Below are 22,721 nucleotides of genomic sequence, written 5' to 3'. Positions count from 1 at the left end.
TTTTAACTGCTGTGGTTCTCTTGAAATCAAACCAGCTGTAAAATACTGCCCACGTTTAGGCTTAAAATAGCTGAAACCACCATTTCCTGTGGTTTCACATGAAACATACACTTGGTGATGAGTGTGCCTACTGTTGTAAAATAAGGGCACAGGGTATGGTCAGGCAACTCAGAGGGGGTGTTTGTCAGCCCACTGGGGCAAGAACTGATTACAGCTCAGAAGGGCCTGAAGCAGTTAGGGAGGATCTTGGATTTTTCTGTCCTTTGCTGTATTGCTACTTCTCGTGACTTTATCAGCAATTATTTTCAACAGCTTTTTGAGCTGCAGGTTCCAGAAGCTAGGCAGCTACACAGAAATTGCCACTTAAAAAAAATAATCTAGCTCTCATCATTATGGGAATAACTTTGGAAGTATAGCATAGGTACCCACCATGGCTCAGAGAGAACCTATCAGGGAAAGGCTAACCTATTTTGCTCCTTGATTTTATGATTTGGGGATATATTTGAGACTATTTAGCGTTACCTCCTGTGTGCAGTAATTAAAATGCAAGAGATTCATTCTTCCCCTCCCCATAAGTTAGCATTGAATGAGTGTTAAAAATAATGCTTTTGTTCAAACTCTCTATTCTGAAACTTTCAGCAGTCTCACATCTGTGACTGTGTATTTGAATTATATTAGATGTAGATGGATATCATCTCTCCTGTTGATGAAAACCCAGGAGTTACCAGCAATGAAAAGAAGTATTCGAATTTGCTCATGGTGTTATAAATCATATTTCTATACAGGTTATATACAGGAAATGTTGTCAGATTCAGCAGAAGGACCAGCTTTGCCACCCAGTTGTCTGGGTGACATTCTAATGATTTCAGTGCAAGAAGAACACAGATTTGAAAGCAGCTTATTTTCAGGTCTTGCTTTTAAGTAATTAAAAAAATAAAGTGAAATCACTGCCTCCCACAGAAATACTAAAGCGGTGAGGGGGCCTCAAGTGGTTTTCCTGGTCGAAACACAATACAAAGAAAATGAAGACTGAGACAAGGCTTATTTAAATAAAAGACAGTAAGGCATGTATATGAGGATATATAGATGAATTATGCTCTGATCCTAACAACGCTGGAAGGTTGCTAAGATTGTACTTACTTTAACCTGACATACCATATGGTAGATGACTCCTTACCTTTTCTCAGCTGGAAATGTCCTCTACTGAATGACTACAGCTGTATGAAAAGGGTCCAGTCATATTCTCACTAGACAAAATACCTTTTATTTGGGCTGTATTTGATATCTTCCCTTATCAGTATGGAAACCTCAGAAATCACAATACTTCAGCTACAGAGAATGCATGCACTCCCAGTACTTGCTGGTCTGTTGGTGATAGACACCATAACTGCAGAGGGTGGCACAGCAGAGGACAGTGCTTCTGTCCCGCGGCACAGACAGCCCTGATGCAATGCAAGGTGCCTGCCCAGCACAAGGGAGTGAACACACAGCAGAATGTTAAATTCTCCTGAGCACCTCTTTTCAGGGTAGTAAACTCAGCTCTGAGATCTCTCTGTGATAATTTTTTTAAAGGTAAGCCCAAGTCATTGTGTTAATCTAAGGAGATAAAATAGAACACATTCCAAAATGATTTCTTATTGTGCATAACTTTATTGGATAGATGAATGCCCTTGCATGATGCCAAATATGTTAGTGAGACAGCATGAAGTCAAATGATGTCACTCAGTCACAGTTTTCTTGAGGAAATTAGGTCATTTTCCATAATTAGGCTACTGTGTGTATAATAGCTGAAATCCTCCATGTATAATTGGTGTAGTGAGGAAAAAAAATAATTAAAAAGCTGAAAAAGAAGGGCAAAGAGAGCTGCCTTTTTTAAGAACGTTTTTTCTTATTTTTGTAATAATGCTAAAGCATCTTCAAGGATGTTCTGGAACAGAATGGGGATATCTATGTGCTGACAAAGATGTAGGTTAAGGAAAGGAGTGACTGAGAGTAAAGTAGGCACATACTTGTAAGGCATACTGGAGCCTATAGCATAGTGGCTAGGGGCTTAATTCTCATTTATGTTCATCACGTTCCTTGCCTAGATATGAATGTAAAAATTGATCACTGAATATGGGCCTGTAGGCAAATCTTCCAAAAATCTCACCTGTAGGCTTTTGAAGAGAGAATTTGTCAAAAATCACTGTGTACTTATACAGCACTCCCTGTGGAGTTGGCTAGGGGCCACCAGGAAGTAAGAACAGTGAACCACACTTCTTTAAAATGTAATATAATCGATATCCTTCTGTAGCTCAAACAAGGAAATCTTTCATGGAAATCTACCTTAGGTTTCTTACTGCCTCCAGTATAGTCAGAGCACAACTTGTAGGCTATATCTAGTCATTAGCTAGAAGCCAGTCCTATCCTTTTAACTGACTAGAACCAGACTGACATTTCAGCATGTGAACTGAAAGTCAAACCCCTTGTTTCCAGGTTTGTAGTACTTGCTGCAATTCATAGAAGTGGGTATAAGACATAGATTTCATATCTGAGAAAAGATTTGGGTAAATAAGTCAATCAAATTGTTATTGAGTTTGAGGAAGAGGAGCAGAAGAGAAAGAAAGTAAAGCAAGTTACTGTCATGGCTAACTGATGTGCAATGACAGGGTAGGCAGCAGGCAACAGACTCTTCTTCACAACTTTTCCATACAGAAAATGTGAAACCAGCTGTCCCAGTTCAAGGGCCAGGACACAACCGCCACAGAGATTCTGCCCTTGGCTGACTTCATGACTGGTGTGTTGCCACAACAAACTAATGCTTGTTGTTGGCAAGGTCATGTTCTGTCACATTTCTGTCTTGACCCTGGGGCAGAATCCAGGCTCCTCGAGGGAGACAGAGTTTACCACCTCTGTCACAGACTGTCCTACTCAGTCACTGTTTTCTCCCTTATAAATATGTTGTGGTGAATATATATGTTGTGGTGAAGCTTTCTGCCAGAATTTGTGTGCTCCCAGAATGTCCTTGTGCACAAGCAAGTTAGCTTTTTCTGGGAGGCAGGTTTATTGGATCAGATAAAGCAACATGAAAATGGCTATCCCCATTTCAGTGTTCCTGAATAGTTTCTCATCAAGGTGTTGGCCTGAATCTCATAGATATAGTTAGCCCAGGAATCACTGCACTCTTCCCTATTCCCTATTGTAGACATGCCAGCATTTCAGTTTGCCAGCTATGAACTGGAATTCCTTGCAGAGACTGGTCACAAGTTCACTGTGACTTTGTGATACAGTAAAAGATGTCCCTGTAGTAAGGTAACATGAGGCCTTTAACAATCTTACAAAAGACTTTCTTCTTTGTTATTCAGGCATAGGGAGACAAAGTTCTTCTATTGTTATTACTCTATATAAAGAACCTTCCAGAAAAGGATCTATCAATTCCAGATTATAACATATAAATAAACACAGGACCTCCGTTGCTTTTTGCCCTGTTCATCTATCACATATGCTAGGGCAAAGCAAGCATATTTGCTCGGTAGGTGATGTGTGGAGAGCTGGATGACAGATACAGTGAAGATAAGAAAGACTAATGGAGTTACTGAGACCACTTCCTGTTGAATCATTTATCAAGTGTTTTGTCAGTTTACAGATTTTCCAAATCCCAAAGCACACTGAAGACAGAATGATACACAGTTCTCTAGAATTCCATCATTAGTTCTAGCTGAATATATTAGTTTTTAATTGCTTTTGCTGCCAATGATCAAATTACATAGTTAAACACAGGTTCTAGTTATTGAATAATCAGTAAAAGAGCAAGAAGGGATAGAGGATACATGTGTATTTGCATATTTACCTTATGCTTGCCATATGTGTATTTTCTAAGAAGACACTGAAATAGAGCTGTGGCAGTCTCTTTGCTTTTATTAGTTAGCTTCCCTGAATTCCTTATGGAGAATGCACATATCATAATGCCTTAAATGCTTTCTAATTACATATTTGTTCAGCAAGTCTCAAGACATCCTCATGAATTTCTTTCCCCATAAATCTTCAAGAACAGCAAAAAAGATTTTCATCTCTGTCCAGGGATCAAACCTTGTAATGCAGTCAGGAAATCAATTTGGTTTTGCGGAATGACTTAACTGGCAAGTGGGAGGCATAGGATACTGTTTGGCAGACATAACAGTAAACCTCCTACAGTAAATAGGTACTTACAAAATCACTCATTCTCCATGTACCCAAGACCTTTCAGTTTCAAACATGCTCTTGTCATTGATTTACTGTCTTAAAATATGTCTTCATATACAAACCAGAGAAGAAGCTAATGTAATTTTTCCTTGCACCCAAAGAAGAGGAAGCTGCAACTCCCATTTTCAAATTATGGTCTCTATTGCGCTGTTTTGCTTTCCTTTTCTCTCTCCAAGATTGCTGTCACTTTGCCAGCAGAGCTGAAACTAACACATAGTAGGACAATATACTGTTGCCTTAATTTTTGCTGCAGTTATTATCAATTTTTACTTTCATTTCCTTTTTTATATAAGTTTTCCATAGTTGCAAGGACACAGTAAGGTACATAACAGCTGGGATTACTGCATATGTTAAGGGAGTCAGAGATGTTCATGCCTGAGTAGGAAGTGTCTCTTCACTACATATTTCAATATCTGAAGATAATTTCTCTGTAAAGCCTAGTGCATCTCATATGAGCATCTATGCTGAAGGCCAAATTTAGAGTAGGATGTCAGTAATAAGAGATTGTGAGTAGGTGCAAAGAATTCCAAAGGAATTCCAGGAGTTGAATTTTTGGTAGTCAGGCACTGAAAAATTCCTACATAATATTAATAAATGGGCAAGTCAGCAAATGGTGTTGCATGTAGACACCAGCTGTTTCAGTCCACTCAGCTTAGGCAACCTTCCAATACACTGGATCAAAATGCTGTTATTTGGAAAAATGGGATAGGGCTGGCAAAGTATTTCCTTAGACTGCAGCTTTTAGGCTGTTAAAGTAGCCAGGTAGTCTTCCTCAAGCACCTCTTAGGAAATAAATGATTACCTGCTCTGCAGGACACACACTATTGCTATAGATTTTTATGCAGTTGGGTTCATTTGTGGTTAACAAATTAATCAATTATATTAATTAATGGTATGGTAAGGGGAGTTATCTCCTCTTTCCATATGGGGAATTGAGTCACTGGCTAAAACAAATGACATACCCAAGCCTAATCTTTAGTCTTACACCTTACCTGTACAACCATCCTTCTTTGCTCATATTTTCTCCTTCCAACTGCAGCAGTAGATAAAATAAAATTCCTCTTAGAAAGGAAACAAGCATCACAATTCTCCTATGTGCATTGCTTTTTAAAAGCAGACATAAAGTTCCTGATGCACAGAGGCATTAATTCCAGAAAGAACTGTGTGCAGAGGAAAATGCTGAGTAGATACAATAACTACATGCACAATCATTCCCATGTTGGGATCACACTGCATTCACTGGACAGTCAATCTATGTATACTGGCAACAGCAACAGGACTTCCAGGATGCCAAACATTTAGAAATTCCAGACAAACGCCAAGTTCTTCTTCTTTTGGTCAAGCAAAATTTACATGCAAGAACACAGTACATATTTCAGTAAAACTGAAATACACATAACCCTCATCAAATATAAAGGCCAGAAAATGGCAATAACCAACATTCCCAAACCCTTTAAAGGCTAAGATGCTTTCTCTATGTAGTTTTTGATCAATCTCCATGAACTTTTGAAAACTATCCTAACCTACTCTGCTTCACTGTTCCTTTTAGTGAATTTTGATGACCACTCGGAATATACATTTGAATTTCCTGAAGATAAGGACAAACGTATGTATGTACACCCTGGCTGTACATACTAGATAACAAAGACAATACTACTTAAAGTGTACTGAGAGAGTAATCTAATTTTACCATGAAACACATTCTTTTGTTTTTTCTACATCTTATCTAATGAACTCAGGATCTGTTCCTTTGCCAGCACTGGGATACTTCACTTTCATGAGCTGATTTATCATGGTTGTCTTTCTTTGCGCATCAAGAAAAGAGCTCTTCAATTTTGTACAAACAGTGCAAAACTATTTACCTGTAAAATCTAATTACCATATACAAACCTACTTACATATCTACATATATGATTATTTTAAAGTGTTTGTATGTCATGAAGGACAGAACAGGAAATACATATAATACTGTGACCCATTAGGGAAAATTAATTTTCTGAGTGATGGTTTGGTTAAATGATATTGGTGTTTTAGTAATTTATTAAGATATTAAAACCCTTCAGGGATCAGACTATCATCTAGACTAGTTTAGCAAACCTCATTTTCTTCCACGATATTCTGCTGGTTTTCATCATCTGAGAATTTCACCTAGAATTTTTCACAACAATTCTGAGGCACTATAGCTAAAGCAGTGTTCTTTTACCCCAAAAATAATGACATACCCAAATCCAGGTAACTTCTTATATCAGTAGCTAATGGAATGACAGAATTTTTTTATTACGTGTGTATTTTGGAGCTTCCTTAATCTCACACTTTACTCTGTACTCATTAAAATTCTAACTACTCTTCAGAAAAGCTTATTTGAAGCCTGGGACCAGCCCCACTCACTTTGGTGAAAAGGTGCAGCGTGGCTTCTCCCACGGCAGGTATTGAAACAATGCTGTCAAGCTGTTTAAGCTTGAAAGAGAGTTGAAAGATGAGAGTAGAAGGCTGTGCTTGTTGTGTCTGACTCCTCTGAGAAAGCAAAGAAAGCCAACATGTGTCAACAGCCAGGTCAAAAGCCTCATCAGTTTGTTCTTCCTGAAATTTTATACTAAATTCTGCAGTTATTCAAGGTAATATTAGAAATTACCTCTGAAAAAACCATAAAATTATTTGCAAAACCTGAGCTACATTTGCTGCTGGTTTCACTGCAGTCAGTCTATGTATCACTGAAGCATTAATGAAATTTTTGCTTCCAAGTGTATTGCTCCATGTTCTAAGTCCAAAGTTTTGTTTAGCTTCTGGATCACTGAAAGAGTCTGAGCTAAGAAAAGGCCAATCCTGAAAGATGAACACATCCTTTCTTCTGTTGGCTGTGGGCCAACACTACAGAAATTATTTCTCCCATTGTTTACACCTACAAGAGTTTCGCAGCTGCCTGCAGCTGTGTTGGAATACAGGATCCCTTCAGAGAATGACAACTGACAAAATGTCATTTCTTCCTGTGTAAATGTTGGTTGGGGGATGCTTCACATTTGAGGTACTTTCTGCTTTTCTCTCTAGAACCAAAGCTTATTGCATTCGTTATAGACATAGAAGCTGGCAAATCTCTTTTTTTTTAATATTCAGGATATCTATGTTCAGATGAAATAATTCACTAAAATTAGTGTTTAGAAAACTTAGCATACACAATGTAGCTACTTGAGAAGCCATCTCCAGCATTCTGAGAGCAGAGCGGTACCACTCATGCTGTTACCAATTGGACCCTGCTCAAGCCTGAGACACCGTCACAGAGCTGACACCAGGATTTATTTGGATACCTGCTCTTATTATCCTCCTACTCTGGGAACTGGCTCACGATGACAGCTGTACTTGGAAGTACCCCCACACTAATACGACTCACATTAAATGTCAGCCTAGTTACTCAGCATGCTCCAGCTCATACTACGTGGTCAGAACTGTCTCAGGATGACATTAACATTTGAGATGTGTTTCTCAGTTATCAGCAATTCTTCTCCAAAAAAAATAGTTATTACTTTAAAGAGAAAAAAAATCACTTACCAAGATATCAAGACTACAGCATGCCTTTATATTTGGATACGAAATACTGTGAACATTCTCCATTTCTTCTCTTTTTTCAAATATATATTTATATACACATCTGACATTTCTATAAGCTTTTGGGGTGGTGCCTTCCTCTTTTTGACTAACTTTACTGGACACTAATATGTCTGTTTTGATACACATATGTCTCTTCTACCAGAACATTACCATATAAACCAAGTCAGATTATTCAGTTAAAAGCCAAATTGTTCCTGGCACAGCTCTCCTTCTGTAAATGGAGCACATTACTTATTTATCTAGCTGATTTATTTTTTTGAAAACAAAGCAGAATTCCAATAAGAGCAATGGAAGCACAACAGTACTTCTCAGTCCACTGGGTGGAAGTTGATAATTCAGGACACACATATAAAGAGCAATTTGGGAGATGATGCTTGGCATTTTAGAGAAGCAAGGCAAAAAAAGAAGGCATGAAAACCCATGTAGGACAAAGACACAAAAGAAGAAACAAGTCCAATACTTGGACTGAATAAAGAAAGCAAGCTAGCAAATAGCTTTAAATGGCACTTGCTCCCAAAAAACAAAGAAAATTAATATCACCAAGACTCAACTCCCTCATGGAGAAGACCCAGAAACAAAGAACAATAGATGACTCAGAGAGGAGCAAAAGATCAATGAAATATTAACTGAACATAGACACTCTCGATGTGAAAGGCAGTCTCTGTCTTCAGTCTGCATTTGTGTGTATTGCATGGAGAGGAAGCCAGCCCTGCACCATCCCGTGGCACGCATCCCCTTGGCAGACTGTAACCCTGCTAACATCATGTCTCACAGCTCTCTTTACTTGCCTCATTCTCCTGGCAAGTTAGAAAAGTCCTAGAGAACATCTGCCTTTTGGAGATTTTCATTTACTGAAAAATTTAACAAGCAACACAAGCTTATCCACCCAGCCTTTCCAGATGGCTCTAGATCTTCATATTTACTCCTTAGTATAATTCCTACCAGCACAACTCGTCTTTATCATTGAGGCTATCAGCCTCCTGTTTCCTTACATATTTTCTGTCAGCCACAATCTCTAGAGAAACTTCCTAAGCATCTCCCTTTTTCAAGAAGCAGATCACAGAGCTTCCCCTTCAATAGTTCTTTGAGGCAACTAACAGATGTTCTTCTAATACTAACTGGGAGGTCTCTACCTGGTAAGCACCTGGCCCCATTCCTCAGCATCTCTACTGCTGCCACAGGCAGCCATCTCTTTAAATGGTGGTATCGTGCAATTGTGGGACAGCGCAGAAAGGAATGTTGTAACAAAACCTACACAGCATAAGCCAAGAAATGGTGCTGACTACCCAACACAGTCAAGCCTCCTTTACACCCAGTTTAAAAGACAATACTTATAAGCAATGACAGCCTTATATAATGAGGAAGAAGAGTGCTGTATGACCCTAAAGTGACCTGCTGCAGTTGTCATTCCTGCTGCCAGATAAACTACTGTGGCAACATAATAACAGCAAAGAAAATGCATCAGTCTGTAAAGCTTGGCAAACCATTCTGGAGTGAGTCCAGGAATGACAAATGGGTTTGCACAGCCAGATGTAGCAGCATGAAGTGACTAGGCTGTATGGACAAAGACATAACAAACTTCAGGGAAGTGTCCATCACCAATACAGTTATAAACAGTTGTCGTGTTGGGAGATGGAACACACACTGATACTGAATACTGTCATGATCTGTGTTTCCAATTAAATAGCAATTAGGCACTTTGGAGTAGATATGGATATGTAACTGGACAGGAACAGCCTATAGGAGACTTTCCTCCATTACTGGGCTTGCTGCAAAAGCACTCTACATTGAAAAGTTCTGGTGCTCTGGTGTGTGTGCCTAATTATAGCCTATATTGACTAGATGGCCACACAATATATTATCAGTATCCAGAAACAAGCAACAGCATCACTAACTTACTCTTGGACACAATTTATCCCCCCTTGCCCCACCACCAGTGGGGAAGCTAAAGGAGCAGTATCTCATCTAGATCATGAAAAGGAAACCCAGAAATAAACAGTCGTGGTGAGAGAGCAGAGAACATCTGCTGCAGCCCTGCCACAAACTCGTGTTGCAACTTGTGTTTGCAGAGAAGCTGATTATGAGTCAGCAGTACGCCTGGGGGGAGGACGGTCAATGGCGTACTAGGCTGCACTAGTGAAAGTGTAGACAGAAGGTCAAGGGAGGTGCTTATTCTCTCTGTTCAGGACTTTTGAGATGACATCCAGAGTACTGTACCCAGTCTGAGCTCCCCAGTGCACACAAAGACACTGTCAAACAGAAGGAGGTCGATGGAGGTATCCTAACATGACTCGAGAACTGCAATACATGAATTAGAGATCTGTGTTTGTTCAGCCTACAGGAGAAATGTCTGTGCAGGTATCTACCTGCTATATTAACTACCAAATGGGTGGTGGTAGAAAAGACCAAGCCAGATCCTTCTCAGAGACACACTGGAAAAGGCTGGAAGGCAAGGAGCACAAGTCACATCCAGGGAAATTCTGGTAAATTCTAGCAAAACTTCACAGTGAGAACAGTCCAGGACTGGTGCAGGCGCCCAGAGGGACCAAACAGTCCTTGTGATCACAGGCTCAGAGCCACTTCCAGCTGGAAAAAACAATTTCCAACTCCTTGTGTGGGGAAGCATTGAGCTGATCTGAACATTAGCCATCACTCTACGAAGGGAGTTACCTTCAGCCCACCAATTAATACCAGCTTGTTTCTGTGTGTGCCAGTGGCTCCATGCTGACTGGCTGCTTCATTTGCAGTGCTTGTGGAGGAACTCAGGCTGTGCTGGGAGCTGAACTTCTGGCTCAGGATGTGGGAGGATGTGGGTTGCTGGTGTGTGATGAGAAGGAGAGAAGTATGAAATTTGATTTGATGGTGCAAGTTCACAAATTGCACTGAGAAGACAATTTGTAAGAGTGAAGAATAGAGTAGGTTATAAAAGAGGGGTTTCTTTTTCTGTGTACATGCCTTTTCTCTCATGGAAGGAGTAAAACATACCCAGAAACTCGGTGTTTCATGAGCCAGATTTTAAAATCTCATGGCTTTTTTTAATCACCTGCCATGGAGAAAGCGGAAGAAGAAAGTACATTTATGTTTTTGTGAAAATCAAAAAACCTAAAGACTATTCTGAAAATATTATAAAAATGGTTTTTATCAGTAGTATTGGAGCCATCAACAATACATGCTTTTTTTTGTGTAAACCATGGTATTCTCCAGAAATCAACTAACTGGGAATGAGAATAAATCTTTTGCACCCATAACAGCTCTTGATTTTAGCACCATTTTGGTGATAAATGCCTGTTTAGATCATAGACATATGATGTGTTAGCATTATGCTTGAGCTTTCAGAAATTAGAGATGAGGTTAAAGGTTTCAAGTCAATACATACCAGCAAAATGATATATAATAGCTACTGTGTATGACCATCAGGTTCTCTGCTAGCAGTTGTAAGAGGAAACAAAAAAAGAAAATAGAAGGAAGAGATTTTGAAGCAGAGTTATGGCTGTTTCACACCCAATATCTGAAGGAAGGTGAAAGAGAAAAGAAATGATGCTCAAAAGAAAATATCTATAAAAGAGAAAGGAACCTGTGCCAACTCTTAAGAAGAGATGATGGATTCTCTATTAGCTCAAATAAGCTCATTGCTGTGAACAGTGTCAGAGCCTTTCAGCCTTATCTGTACAGTCTGATATTTTCCAAAAAGGGGAAAAGCAATGTGAATAGGTCATTGGATTTTCCTGTAGGTATCCCATTAGGATAATATATGGAAAAATACATCTAAATGAACATTTGTCAAAGCTGATTAAAGAGCTTTTGCTGCCAAACAATCTGAAAGACTTAGAACATCTTTGAAGCATGAAGTTTACAGAATATTATGGAGGATGTGGTGGGATTCAGAAACAAAAAACCAAAACCCCTAAATGCAAAAGGTGTTTGAGGAGGAAATGGAGAAATTATGTCAATAGTCAGCCCATAAACCAGTAAGCAAGGATGGGAAAAGGAAGGCTGGGCCAGACACAGAAGGAAGTATCATCCCCAGCTCAGTTGTGAAATGCTTCTGCATTTTGCTAACACCTCCTTCCTTCAGAAATTACTCTTCAGAATCATCTTAACCTGTTTTAAATTAGATCATGAAATATGCCAATAGTGCAAACATATTCACAGACAAAGCCAAAACACTCCTTGGAAAGCTCAAGTAGATGAGGTAGATTATTAAAATATGATGAACATATGATGAGTTCTGCCCTGAAGAAGGAGGGCTAAAGGTTTAGAAGAAAAAATAAAACAACTAAAAAATATATTCAGACTGCTGAGAATAATTCACTTCATGAATGACTTCAGTTTTTTACCTACGTCCTAAGGAAGTTATTGCAGCAAAGTGATCACCTGACACAGACTGTTCAAGGCCTTATACCATTACATCCTCAGGTCCTCATCCCCCCTTGCTTGACAGGGCATCAAAACTCTAATTCCTGTGGACATGGGCCTATTATGTGTTTGTCTACTTTGCACAAAATAGAACCATAAAAGCTGCCTTCCACTTTGACAATCCTAACATCTACCAGCACAGCAATTAGACTGTTCACTTGGAGACATGTGAACATATAATTGGTATCTCTATTCCAAATCAGATGAAGGATTCAAATAAATCCCAATTCTACATTTCAGTTTTGCGAAGAATGTCACAGCTTGAAACCCACAGCTCCAGCAAACGTGAATCCTATGAGGAGAGCAAAAAGCTGTCTATGAAGAAACACAGAAAAGTCTATTCCTCCACTTAGCATTTTCAGATGGTTATCTTGAAGGTCAGGATACTGATGTGCAACTTCTGAATTCCATTGAGCTACTGTTGAATGCTATAGTTCCTAAGTTTCTTCATGGTGAGTCCGATTGCTGGTTGTATTCACATTTCTATTCTATGCACATTGTGATGGTGCTACTGAGTACTTTCATCTGCTCTTCTGAAATAGCTTTGACACTAATTTTGTTCTTCTTTTTAATGTTTAATTTCTTTTGGAGATCCATGAAGTTATCCAACAATGACTACATCTGCCAAAGCCCAAGATTTATAGTTTTCCCTGTGAAAAACAACAAGCTTTGAGTAGTTTGAGCACCCTCGTCAGTTCTTTCTATCACTTCTGTGTACTTAGCAGTGTAGACTCATGCTCTTCCAGTATTTCTTTTTGCCCCATGTCTATTACAAAAGAAAACTGCCTGCCTGTCAGATATTTTCCTGTCTCAGTTCCTTTGAAGAACAGTTCTCATAATTATTCCTTTTTGTTCAGTTCCTAAAGTCTGTTTCACTTCATATGCTACAAAAGAAGCACAGATCATCTTCTTTTCTTTTGATGTTCTCAGTCGTCTTGATTAAAACTGTTCATAAGAAATGGAGAATAACCAGATATTTCAAAAGTACATTTGTGCTTAGCTTTTCAGTTCACAGGGAGGAGAGAAATGGCATAAAGGAATCAATACCTTAGAAACACATTGTGAAACTCTCAAAGATAGATGATGGATGTCTATCTAATGGTGACAGCATTTCAGGGTTTGCTGCAGGCCTGTTGTTATAGTCTAAGATTCAAGCTTCTTCACCGTTTTCTATCTCCTTCTCCTCTCATCTTTTCTTATGGAAGTGCTTGTCCAGGTTTCCTGCACCTGCTAAATAAAGAGATCTTCAGACAACATCCACCAGCTGTGCCAGTTTGGCCAAATTTAGAAATATATCCTCTGAGAGAAGGCAGGCCACAAACCACCCCTCCCGCACCAGCTTCGGGAAAAAAGAAACTTTTTCCTCGAAGGAAAGTGAGAGAGATAAAAACTATTTATTTATCAAACACACTGGAAAAGTATAATAATGCTAAATAATAAAACCTCCTGCTCTGCTGAGAGAAACCTGGGGGAAAATTCAGAGTCCTTCCGTAGATCTCTCTCTCCCTCCTTGGAGCTGGGATGGGGTGGTGGGCCCACCTCCAGGGCCAAGGCCTTGGTAGAAAGTCCTCCCGATGTATTCTGATGTTGAAACAGTCCAGCAGAGGAAAAAAAAAAAGGAAAAAAAACAAAGTCCCAGGAAAACAAAACTTCAGCTCTCGGTCTCTCTCTGGAGAAAGAAAAAGGAGCTGAAAAAACTGGCCAAAAGCAAGCCGGGTGCCTTCCCCACTCTCACTCTGCTGCTGCAGCTGAAAATAAAGTCACTGTCTCTGTGTGACCTTGAACAAGCTAAAAACTGCTTTGAAGAAGTTTTGCTCAGATTTTCCTTGCCCCTCTCAGGCTGAGTTTAAAGGCACAGAAAGGCACAAAATTAATTTCTGGGCGTGGGGCAGCAATAGGGGATACACATCACAAAGTCACCCCAAGACACCAGCCTACTTCAACTGACATCAATTTGAAAGGGCACAGAATTAGGCAAGTTTACACACGATGATGACAGTATTCAACAGTCCTTTCTTTAAAACATTATATGCAAGTCTAACTAGAAACCTTCAGTCCTGAAAACAACAAGAAACACTTTAAAGGTTTAGTCAACATGATACAGGGCCCAGAAGACAGAAGGGGATGCAAAGCAGAAGAGTCCATGTGATATGACAGGACTCAGAAGTGAGGTAAGCTTCAAAAAATGAGGTGAGACAGTAAACAGTCTAGTTTTCTCTAGCTTTTTTTTCTGCTTATAAGCACAAGTGACTTTTGCTCTGAGAAAAGAAAGGCAAGCATGCCACAGTCATCCTGACAGACTTTTGTACCATCACTTAGAGCTCAGTCCTACATTGCTGCTGCTCTGGCATTTGGCACAGATGACAGGGGGAGACATTTCAAGCAAGGGAAGGGACACGAGCCTCTTAAATTGATAAATAAGTTTGTGAAAATGACAGCCAATAAACCAGTTAACATTGACAAACTCTATTTCATTCACCTTGGAGATGCTAAAATATCAAGAAAAATGCAAAAAACTTCAATCTCATTCTCAGTTTACTTTACTGGGTCCCCTCTGCTTTTTTTTACCTTGATGTCAGGAATCTGGGTCCTCAATTAAGTTATCCTAATCCTGATCAGTTACAGAATGGATAAAAGACAAAGTGGTAGAGAAACAAGGAGAAGCTCATCTCTCACTCCTCAGCATGGCTTCCTCCTGACAAGCAGAGACTCCCTTTTCTCTCTAGCCCAGCAGAACTGCAGGAAGGTTCCTGTTACTCACCACTATCTTCAGCTCTGAGATCTGACTAAAGGAAGCAAATCCATTTTTCCCTTCCTTGCCCAGAACTGTCACTCTTCGCAGATGCCTGATGTCTCATCAGTGTCCTCCAACAGGCAGCTTCTTCTGCAATTTCCTTTTCAGCTAACTTGCTGTGTGGTACCTTGAATATACTGTCATACCCTCTGCAAGGAGGAGAGGCCCACAGCCCATTCTCTCCCACACTCCCTCTGGAGCATTTACATACAGCCACTCATCTTTCCAGAATTCCTTGCTGTGACTGCCTGCCTGGAGTGTATAGCCCCAAATCTCTTTGGTTAAAGGGGTATATAAGCAAAGCATGGCAGAGGTTGGAACCTACATTACAGAGGTCACATTTTTTTCTGAGGCAAGGGAATACTCATTCAGTCAGATCAAAAATACTCTGTGACTGAATAAATTCTGAAGAAACTGAAGAGGAGATTAGAGGACCAAATCCCAGGCAAGGGAAAACAAGCAGTTGTGATGGTTAATAGACACAAGGACAGCTCATAGGAAAAGAATAATGAGACATGGAGCATGATGTAACAGAAACAGGCCAGATGGCGGTACAGCTGTGGGGAAACTCAGCTAGCTCTGAAATGAGTCTTCAGTTATTCAGACTGCTGACTGCAGACCCAAGCCACTGACTGCAAAACAAGCTCTGGTTGTCTCAAGCAAGTGGCAGTTTGTTAACAATTACCCAACTGAAAGCAAAAGGGAGCAGGTGATAGTAAGAAATCTGCTACGGCAAGTCAGATGAAGAGCCATACAAGAATGTCCACAGCCTCTCTTTCTTTCTATGACACAGATTTAGAGACACTTTAGAAAGTAGAAATATAACATACACCGTAAGTAACTCAACAGCTAATAACTTTATTTGGTACTGGATTATCCAGTTAACATCAGTTCCAGGAAATCTTTTGAGGTCATGCAATACCTGCATGGATGATTCAGTGTGAAAACAGGAAAACAAATCCATAAATAGTTTGGAAAATGTAGTAGTAGTTTCTGTGATATCTGTGAATGTTTGTAGTCTACCAGTGATAAAAGCCACAAAGGAAAATCTTAACTCTAGTCTAAGTCAATTCTCATGTGAATCAGAGTAATTCTTCAGAGACACCAGTGCTATCAAATTACTAACTTTCATGCTAGAATTTAGCAGCTACCTGCTACCCAATATGCAGCATGGTGCTGTTCTTACAGTAACAGAAGTAAATGGAGCAGTGTTTCAGTTTTAGAGCAGTGTGCTGTATGTCCCAGAAGTCTCTTCTGGGGGAGTGGGCTACAGAAGAGAATCTCCAAAGGAATGAAAAATGAGAAGTAGCAATGATTTCAAGTGACTCTGCATACAAGTTCCTAGAAACTGTGCAAATTCTACTATTATCTGAAAGGAGGTTGTAGTGAGGTGGGGGTCAGTCTCCCAAGCTACAAGCAATAGAACAAGAGAAAATGGCTTTGAGATGCACCAGGGGAAGTTTAGATTGGTATTAGGAAAAAATTCTTCACCAAAAGGGTTGTCAAGGATTTGAACAGGCTGCCCAGATTAGTGGTTGAGTCCCCATCACTGGAGGTGTTTAAAAGACATATAGATGAGACACTTGGGGACATGGTTTAGCGGTGAATCTGGCAGTGCTGAGTTAATGGTTGGACTCAATAATCTTAGAGATCTTTGACAACCTAAATGATTCTATGACCCTATGATTCTATGATTTAACTCATCCTCTGGGATTTAAAGAAAAAATCTGCAGCTGATATAAAAATATACAGAATGTTGCTGTTTCTGCCTCTGGTACTGGAGAAGAATTTCATGCACAAGAAAGGCAGAGTTCAGTGCCAGAATATTCAGAGACATTTAATATCCATCATCAAACACCAGCTGAATGGTTTCCCTAAGTAATGCCATTAGCCTGTAATTCATTGACATTCTCCCATGCAGTTCAAATGTTTTTCAGTGGATCATGACAAGTGTCACTGACAAGTGCTTGCCCTTGAAATATTCATGGCTGAATGTCATTCAGATGGGAGGTCAACTGTCCACCACTGTATGAGCAGTGCTGGGGAAGGCAGAAAGAATGCACTGGTTTTCCCCACCTGATTAAATCCTCCTACATGTATCATCTATTTTTGCTCTTTTTGCCTTGCAGCCTATTGAAACATCACAGGATATTTATGTGTCCCAAAAGCAGATTGCTTTGTTATTTGCACTGCTTCATCATCACACTCCTTATCTACACAGAAAAGGAACTGCTGTTCTTTTTCATTGAGAAGCATCAGCTGCTTGTTACTGTATTGACTCTGTTATACATAATTTTAAAAACTCTGGAATTATTTACTTGCTATTAGTTCTTCCTCTCCAATATCATCCTTCACTGAAATTTCTGATCATAATTCACCATGTTCAGATGTAAGGATGAACGACACCTTATGAGGAGGATTAGCATGTGATATGAGCTGTATGTGTTTTCTTCTGGTACTTCACTTCTGGAGAACTCGTTCTGTCCTTCAGATGGCCTATGAGCCCTATAAAATATTTCACCGATAATAAACTGGTTTTAAAAAAAAAAAAAAAACAACTAATTGAGGATGGTATAAGAATGGATGAAGTGAATATCTACCACAACATTTTATCAGTTTCTTGGGAGCTGAAAACTGTCTTCCCTGATGCTATGTGCAATACCATCTTAAATACCCCAAGCAAGACCAGTCTGACTTTACCATGAGAGGTTATTCTAGAATACACAACAGCTACTGCCAGGAACATCTGACATGATGCATTTCTCTCTCCATAATTCTATGTTTTCTTTTAATGGGTTACTACTCTAAAAGGAAGCCACCACCAAGGAAAAAGGGAACCATTACTTTTTAAAAGTATTGGCATGATCTTGTGCTGTGCTTCCTTGAAACAATGCTGACCAGTTATATCAGTTACATTAAAGAGATTTCTGCCAGACTGCTAAGCAAGGGGGAAAAAATTAGCAAAAGAACAGGGGAGCAAAGGATAGATATGGCAAGAAAATACTAGGAAAGATCTGTTTAAAGGAAGACTGAAGTTCCCAGGTACTTAGCGTACTGCTGGGATCACCAGAGCATGGCATGGTTATTCAGAGAGATGAACCAGTTCACCAAGACACTCTCCATTTTTTATACTGATTAGAGCCAACTGAAGGGTATAAAAGGGATTACAAGGCAAGGCTGCACTCAATATCTGAGAACAAAACTGAGGAAGTCAGTTCTAGTCCCATTTTTGTAATTCAGCCTGAATTAGACAAAATCCATGCTGTGAGCCTAGAAACCATTTAGAAAGAGAATATTCATGTCTCTCTCCAGTAATAAATCATAGTACTCATTTTTACCAGTTCTCTATGAGCCTCAGCTTGGCATGACTGTAAACTATTTAGATTATGCAAGCTTAGACTTCACCTCAAAATGAGCAAGCGAAAAGAAGAAACGTATATCAAAACCTCATTCCCCACTTCTAAACTCAATTTGGTAAATAGAACCAGCCATAAATCCTGCAAATGTTCTTGACTGGTTCTTTTCCATTAAACTTTATCACCCATGCAAGTCCGGGTTATCAGCTCACACACACACTAATAAAGAGGAAGAACTTTTACAGCCGCTAGAAGGTGAATTAGGAATGTTATATTTGATGTAAAGTTTGATGCAGAAGAAACAGATTTTACATCTGCAGTACTGGCTCAATGCTGTTGCTTTGCAGCTAGGTTGGCATTTTTCACTTCAGGATGAAGAAAGTTACTACCATACTGCAGTTCCAGTCCACTAATTTTCTATTGCAAGAGGACACCTAGACACCCACTGTTAAATAGTATCACCCCCTTTCACCATAAATTATCTCTCTCACTCCCCTTGTGGAAGTCTTTGTGGCTTATAAGCTCTCTACAATCTTTCTCTTTCCAGCACCTCCATGAATTTCTGGTCTACCAACAGTTTACTGTTTGCAAAATCCCCTCTCATGAGGATAAAGATATATATTTCATAATCTCTCTTAAAAACCTAGAAGAAAAGGGAATTACAGGCATGGTTTCCCAGACAGACTCTGATCTCCATACACACATTGTCTTTTGAAAAAATAAACCAAATCAAGCCCAAACAAATTATTTACTTTATTGAGAGAATAACCTCGATTTCAATATAAGGCCTTAAAGATTACTGATTGTGTTGAAGATCTAGGTCCTTCAGGATCTGAAATCCAGAAGGACTTCTTAACAGGTGTAAGAAGTAACTCTAGCTGATCTACAGGACCATGGAGGGCAGTGAGGAAGTTTTACCTTTAGTTAAAGAGTGAAGAGATATGCTGCCAGTTTTAGCTATGGCCTGTGGTCTTACCTCCATCTTAGTCCCTTTTATGAATGTATTGTCCCACAGACTTCTCATGGAATAATTCCACTGATGAGGGTTTGTTTTATAATCTCACCAAAAAAATTGTGTTCTGACACAAAAATTATGATCAGAGCTATCCCATGGAAAGCTTCATACTTGCATGTGCTTCTCAGTGTGCACAATAACCACACTACTATCTACAATTAAAAACAGATACCAGTCCTAGGACCTCTAAATTACAGCTGAAGCACAATTTGCAGTGAAATAAAGGATAGGCATCTTGCACCGAGCAGCAAGCAGTAGCAAGAATTCTTAGCTATTTTCAAGACCAAAAAATTCTGAGGACAGTAAAGAACACTGACAAAAGCTTAAACATTTTGCTGTAATAGAAAGCCAAAGCTGTTTCTGGGCAAACACCTTAGCCTGTTGTCAAACACCTTAGCTATTAGATTAATTTCTTGTATGGTGAGATGTATGGAGACTACTTCCTTTCTCTTTGCAGGGTGAAAACTGGAGAGGGCCTGACCATTAAGCCAATGGATTTCTGTAAGCATCTTGGCAACTCAGAGAAGAATGTCAACTGTTTGGAAATAAAAGTTAGAACATGCAATATGATTGCCACTGCAGAAAACCAGAAACTAACCAATTTAGTCTCTCCAAGCAGGTCTTACTGAAGTGCATTGTTAACATGCCCTAAAGTATTGATGAACTATGACAGTTTTACAATTCTTTCCCAAACACAAAACATTGTCCAGCCATTCAGTCTGAGCTCTGAGATGACTATTTGCAAAATATTCATCTCTTAAAGTCTAAACTTAGATTCTACAATACACAGCAGGAACAGGACCAGGGTTAGGCACAGGCCTTCCTATTTTCTTCGATCTGGGGGCAGAAAGGATCTGGTCTGGCCTCTGGCATGATTTAAAATGACTTTCTGTCTTCTTACAATCAGAGCCTGCTTCACTGAGCCAGTGGCCTTTGTGGAATTATCTCTTGTCCTGCATCCTTACTCTAAGGGATGCCACCTTTGTGGGTGAATAAGGTTGATTATCTTCCCTCAATAGAGCACAATTTTAAAAATTTTTTTTAGGGAACACTGTTAATTATCCATGCAGACTGATGGCAGCTGAAGCAGACCCGAAAGTCAGGTCCTTACACACATTATTAAGGATTCCTTTCAAGACAGGAAACCAGTTTGTTAATCTTCCATTGTTAATTCATTTTCTTGGGTGATGAAATGAGCTAAATGGCAGGTGCTGGCATATGTAGTGGAAGTGTGCGTAGGAACAGGAAAAGTGGATGAAAGCTGCTACAATAAAGAAGAAATTAAAAGAAGCAGCAGTGCCATGAGGACAGGAAAGAATTAAGCAGCAGATTTAGGGTGACAGGCATGATGATGCTATAAGAAAAGAGGAAACAACATGCAGTTCAGCATACATAAATTATGCATAACCATAAAATGAGAATTGAAACAGCCATCACTAGAATGCCTATGAGGTGAAGCATTTCCTATGGGACACAAGGGTAACAAAGCAGGAAAATTAAGTGGCAACCATTTTTAAATACTTTTCACCATTTCAAGTCAAATGAAGTTTTTTGTATTTTTTCAGATGCCACTTTTTTTGAGAACGTACTTGGTATACAGGGAAACTGTTTATCTGTGTATAAAGTCCACGTAACAGCGACTTATTAAATGTGTCTGATAAAAAATCCATTTAGGAACCTATTTTACATATTGAGACACACTAGAAACGTCCTTATTCTGCTCAAAATGCCTCCTTGAGCCCAGTGGAATACGGGACCTTCGGGGTGAAAAAACAGCTCTCCTAATGTGAAAATTCAGTGCGTTTCCTAAGAATTTTGGGAACAGTAAGGAGAGACTTTCAAGCCACGACTCCGCTTTCCCGGTGAAACGTGAAGATCAGTTTTTCCGCTCCCGATGGCGGGAGAGGGGGGCAGGGGGGTGTCGCCGGACGGAGCGGCCAAGCCCCGGGCTGGGGGGGCAGGACGGGGGCACCTCACACGTGCAGGCGCTGCACCGACAGCAGCCGCGGAAGTCGGAAGGTGCCGGCGGCCGGAGCCAAGGAAGAGACAGTCGGCGGCACACAGAGTTCGATTTAATCGCCCCCGAGGCGCCGTCGGCCCGGCTCCGCCGACGTGACCGGCGCGGCGCGGTGCCGGCCCCGCTACGTGCGGCCCCGACCGCCGCTCCCCGGGGCCGCCGCGCCGCCCCCCCGGCTACGTGAGCGCCGGCAGCGCCCGCGGCGGGGGAGCCAGGGCCGGCCCGCCCGGCCCCTCCGCCCGGGCCCTCGGCCGCGGCCCCGCGCACGCAGCCCGGCCCCGCCGGCGGAACCGGGGCACGGCGCGGTGCCGGGAGGCGCGGTCCGTACGCGAGGAGGTGCGCATCGCGCAGGGAGCAGCGCTGACCTGCGGAGGGTGAGGTCACAGAACTGGGATGAGTCCCAAGTCTGTCCATTTTAGGGATGAAGACTGGGGATTCATCAGTTTGGAAGTGACTGAGAAAGAGGGATCCGGGCTATGGGCTGCTATGGTTGCAGCTGTGAGAAAAAGGATACTGTGTCCAGTTCTGGACTCCTCGGGATAAGGGAGACATGGAGCTCCCGGAGAGGATCCAGCAGAGGGCCACAAAGATGATGACGTGTCTGGATCATCTCTTATGAGGAGAGACTGGAAGCTGGGCCTGTTTAGTCTAGAGAAGAGAAGACTAAGGAGGGATCTTTTAAGTGCATATCAATATCTCAAACACAGGTGCCAAAAGGATGGTGCCAGACTCTTTTTGGTGGTGCCCAGCAACAGGATGAGGAGCAGTGGCCATAAACTAAAACACAGGAAGTTCCATCTCAACATGAGGAAGAATTTATCTTGAGGGTGTCAAAGCACTGGTACAGGCTGGCCAGGGAGACTGTGGAGTCTCCCTCTCTGGAGACATTCAAAATCCACCGGGGTGCATTCCTGTGTAACTGGCTCTAAGTGACCCTGCCTTGGCAGGGTCATTGGACTAGATGATCTCCAGAGATCCCTTCAAACTCTAACAATTCTCTGATTCTGTGAAATGTGATCCTAGGTACTCCCAGTATGCAATGCCACAGCAGAAGTGTGAATGAATATTCAGTAGGCCATAGCTGAGATGCTACCTGCAACTCTGGTTAAGTCATGTGATTCTGGTCACTCACTTTCAAATACAGGTGAACTGGGACTTGCATACCTGCTGAGAAGATTTAAAAGCAAGATAAGGAGGATGGAAGCTTTTGCAAAACAAAAGGAGAGGGAAAATAGAAGATAGTGAATACTTAGCTAGCTAGAGCTCTATTAGTTCATGACAGATTAGATAGATAGATAG

General features: G+C 40.7%; 1 long non-coding RNA gene across 1 annotated transcript in view; it reads right to left on the bottom strand.

Moving 5' to 3' along the window:
- Positions 1 to 22,721, bottom strand: part of LOC125323790 — a 143,643-nt gene that overhangs the window by 90,261 nt on the left and 30,661 nt on the right. The window lies entirely within an intron of this gene.

This window comes from Corvus hawaiiensis, chromosome 3 (genome assembly GCF_020740725.1).
Source record: "Corvus hawaiiensis isolate bCorHaw1 chromosome 3, bCorHaw1.pri.cur, whole genome shotgun sequence".
Taxonomy (NCBI): Eukaryota; Metazoa; Chordata; class Aves; order Passeriformes; family Corvidae; genus Corvus; species Corvus hawaiiensis.
Note: the sequence above shows the minus strand (reverse complement) of the source record. Positions and strands in the feature narration are given on the sequence as shown.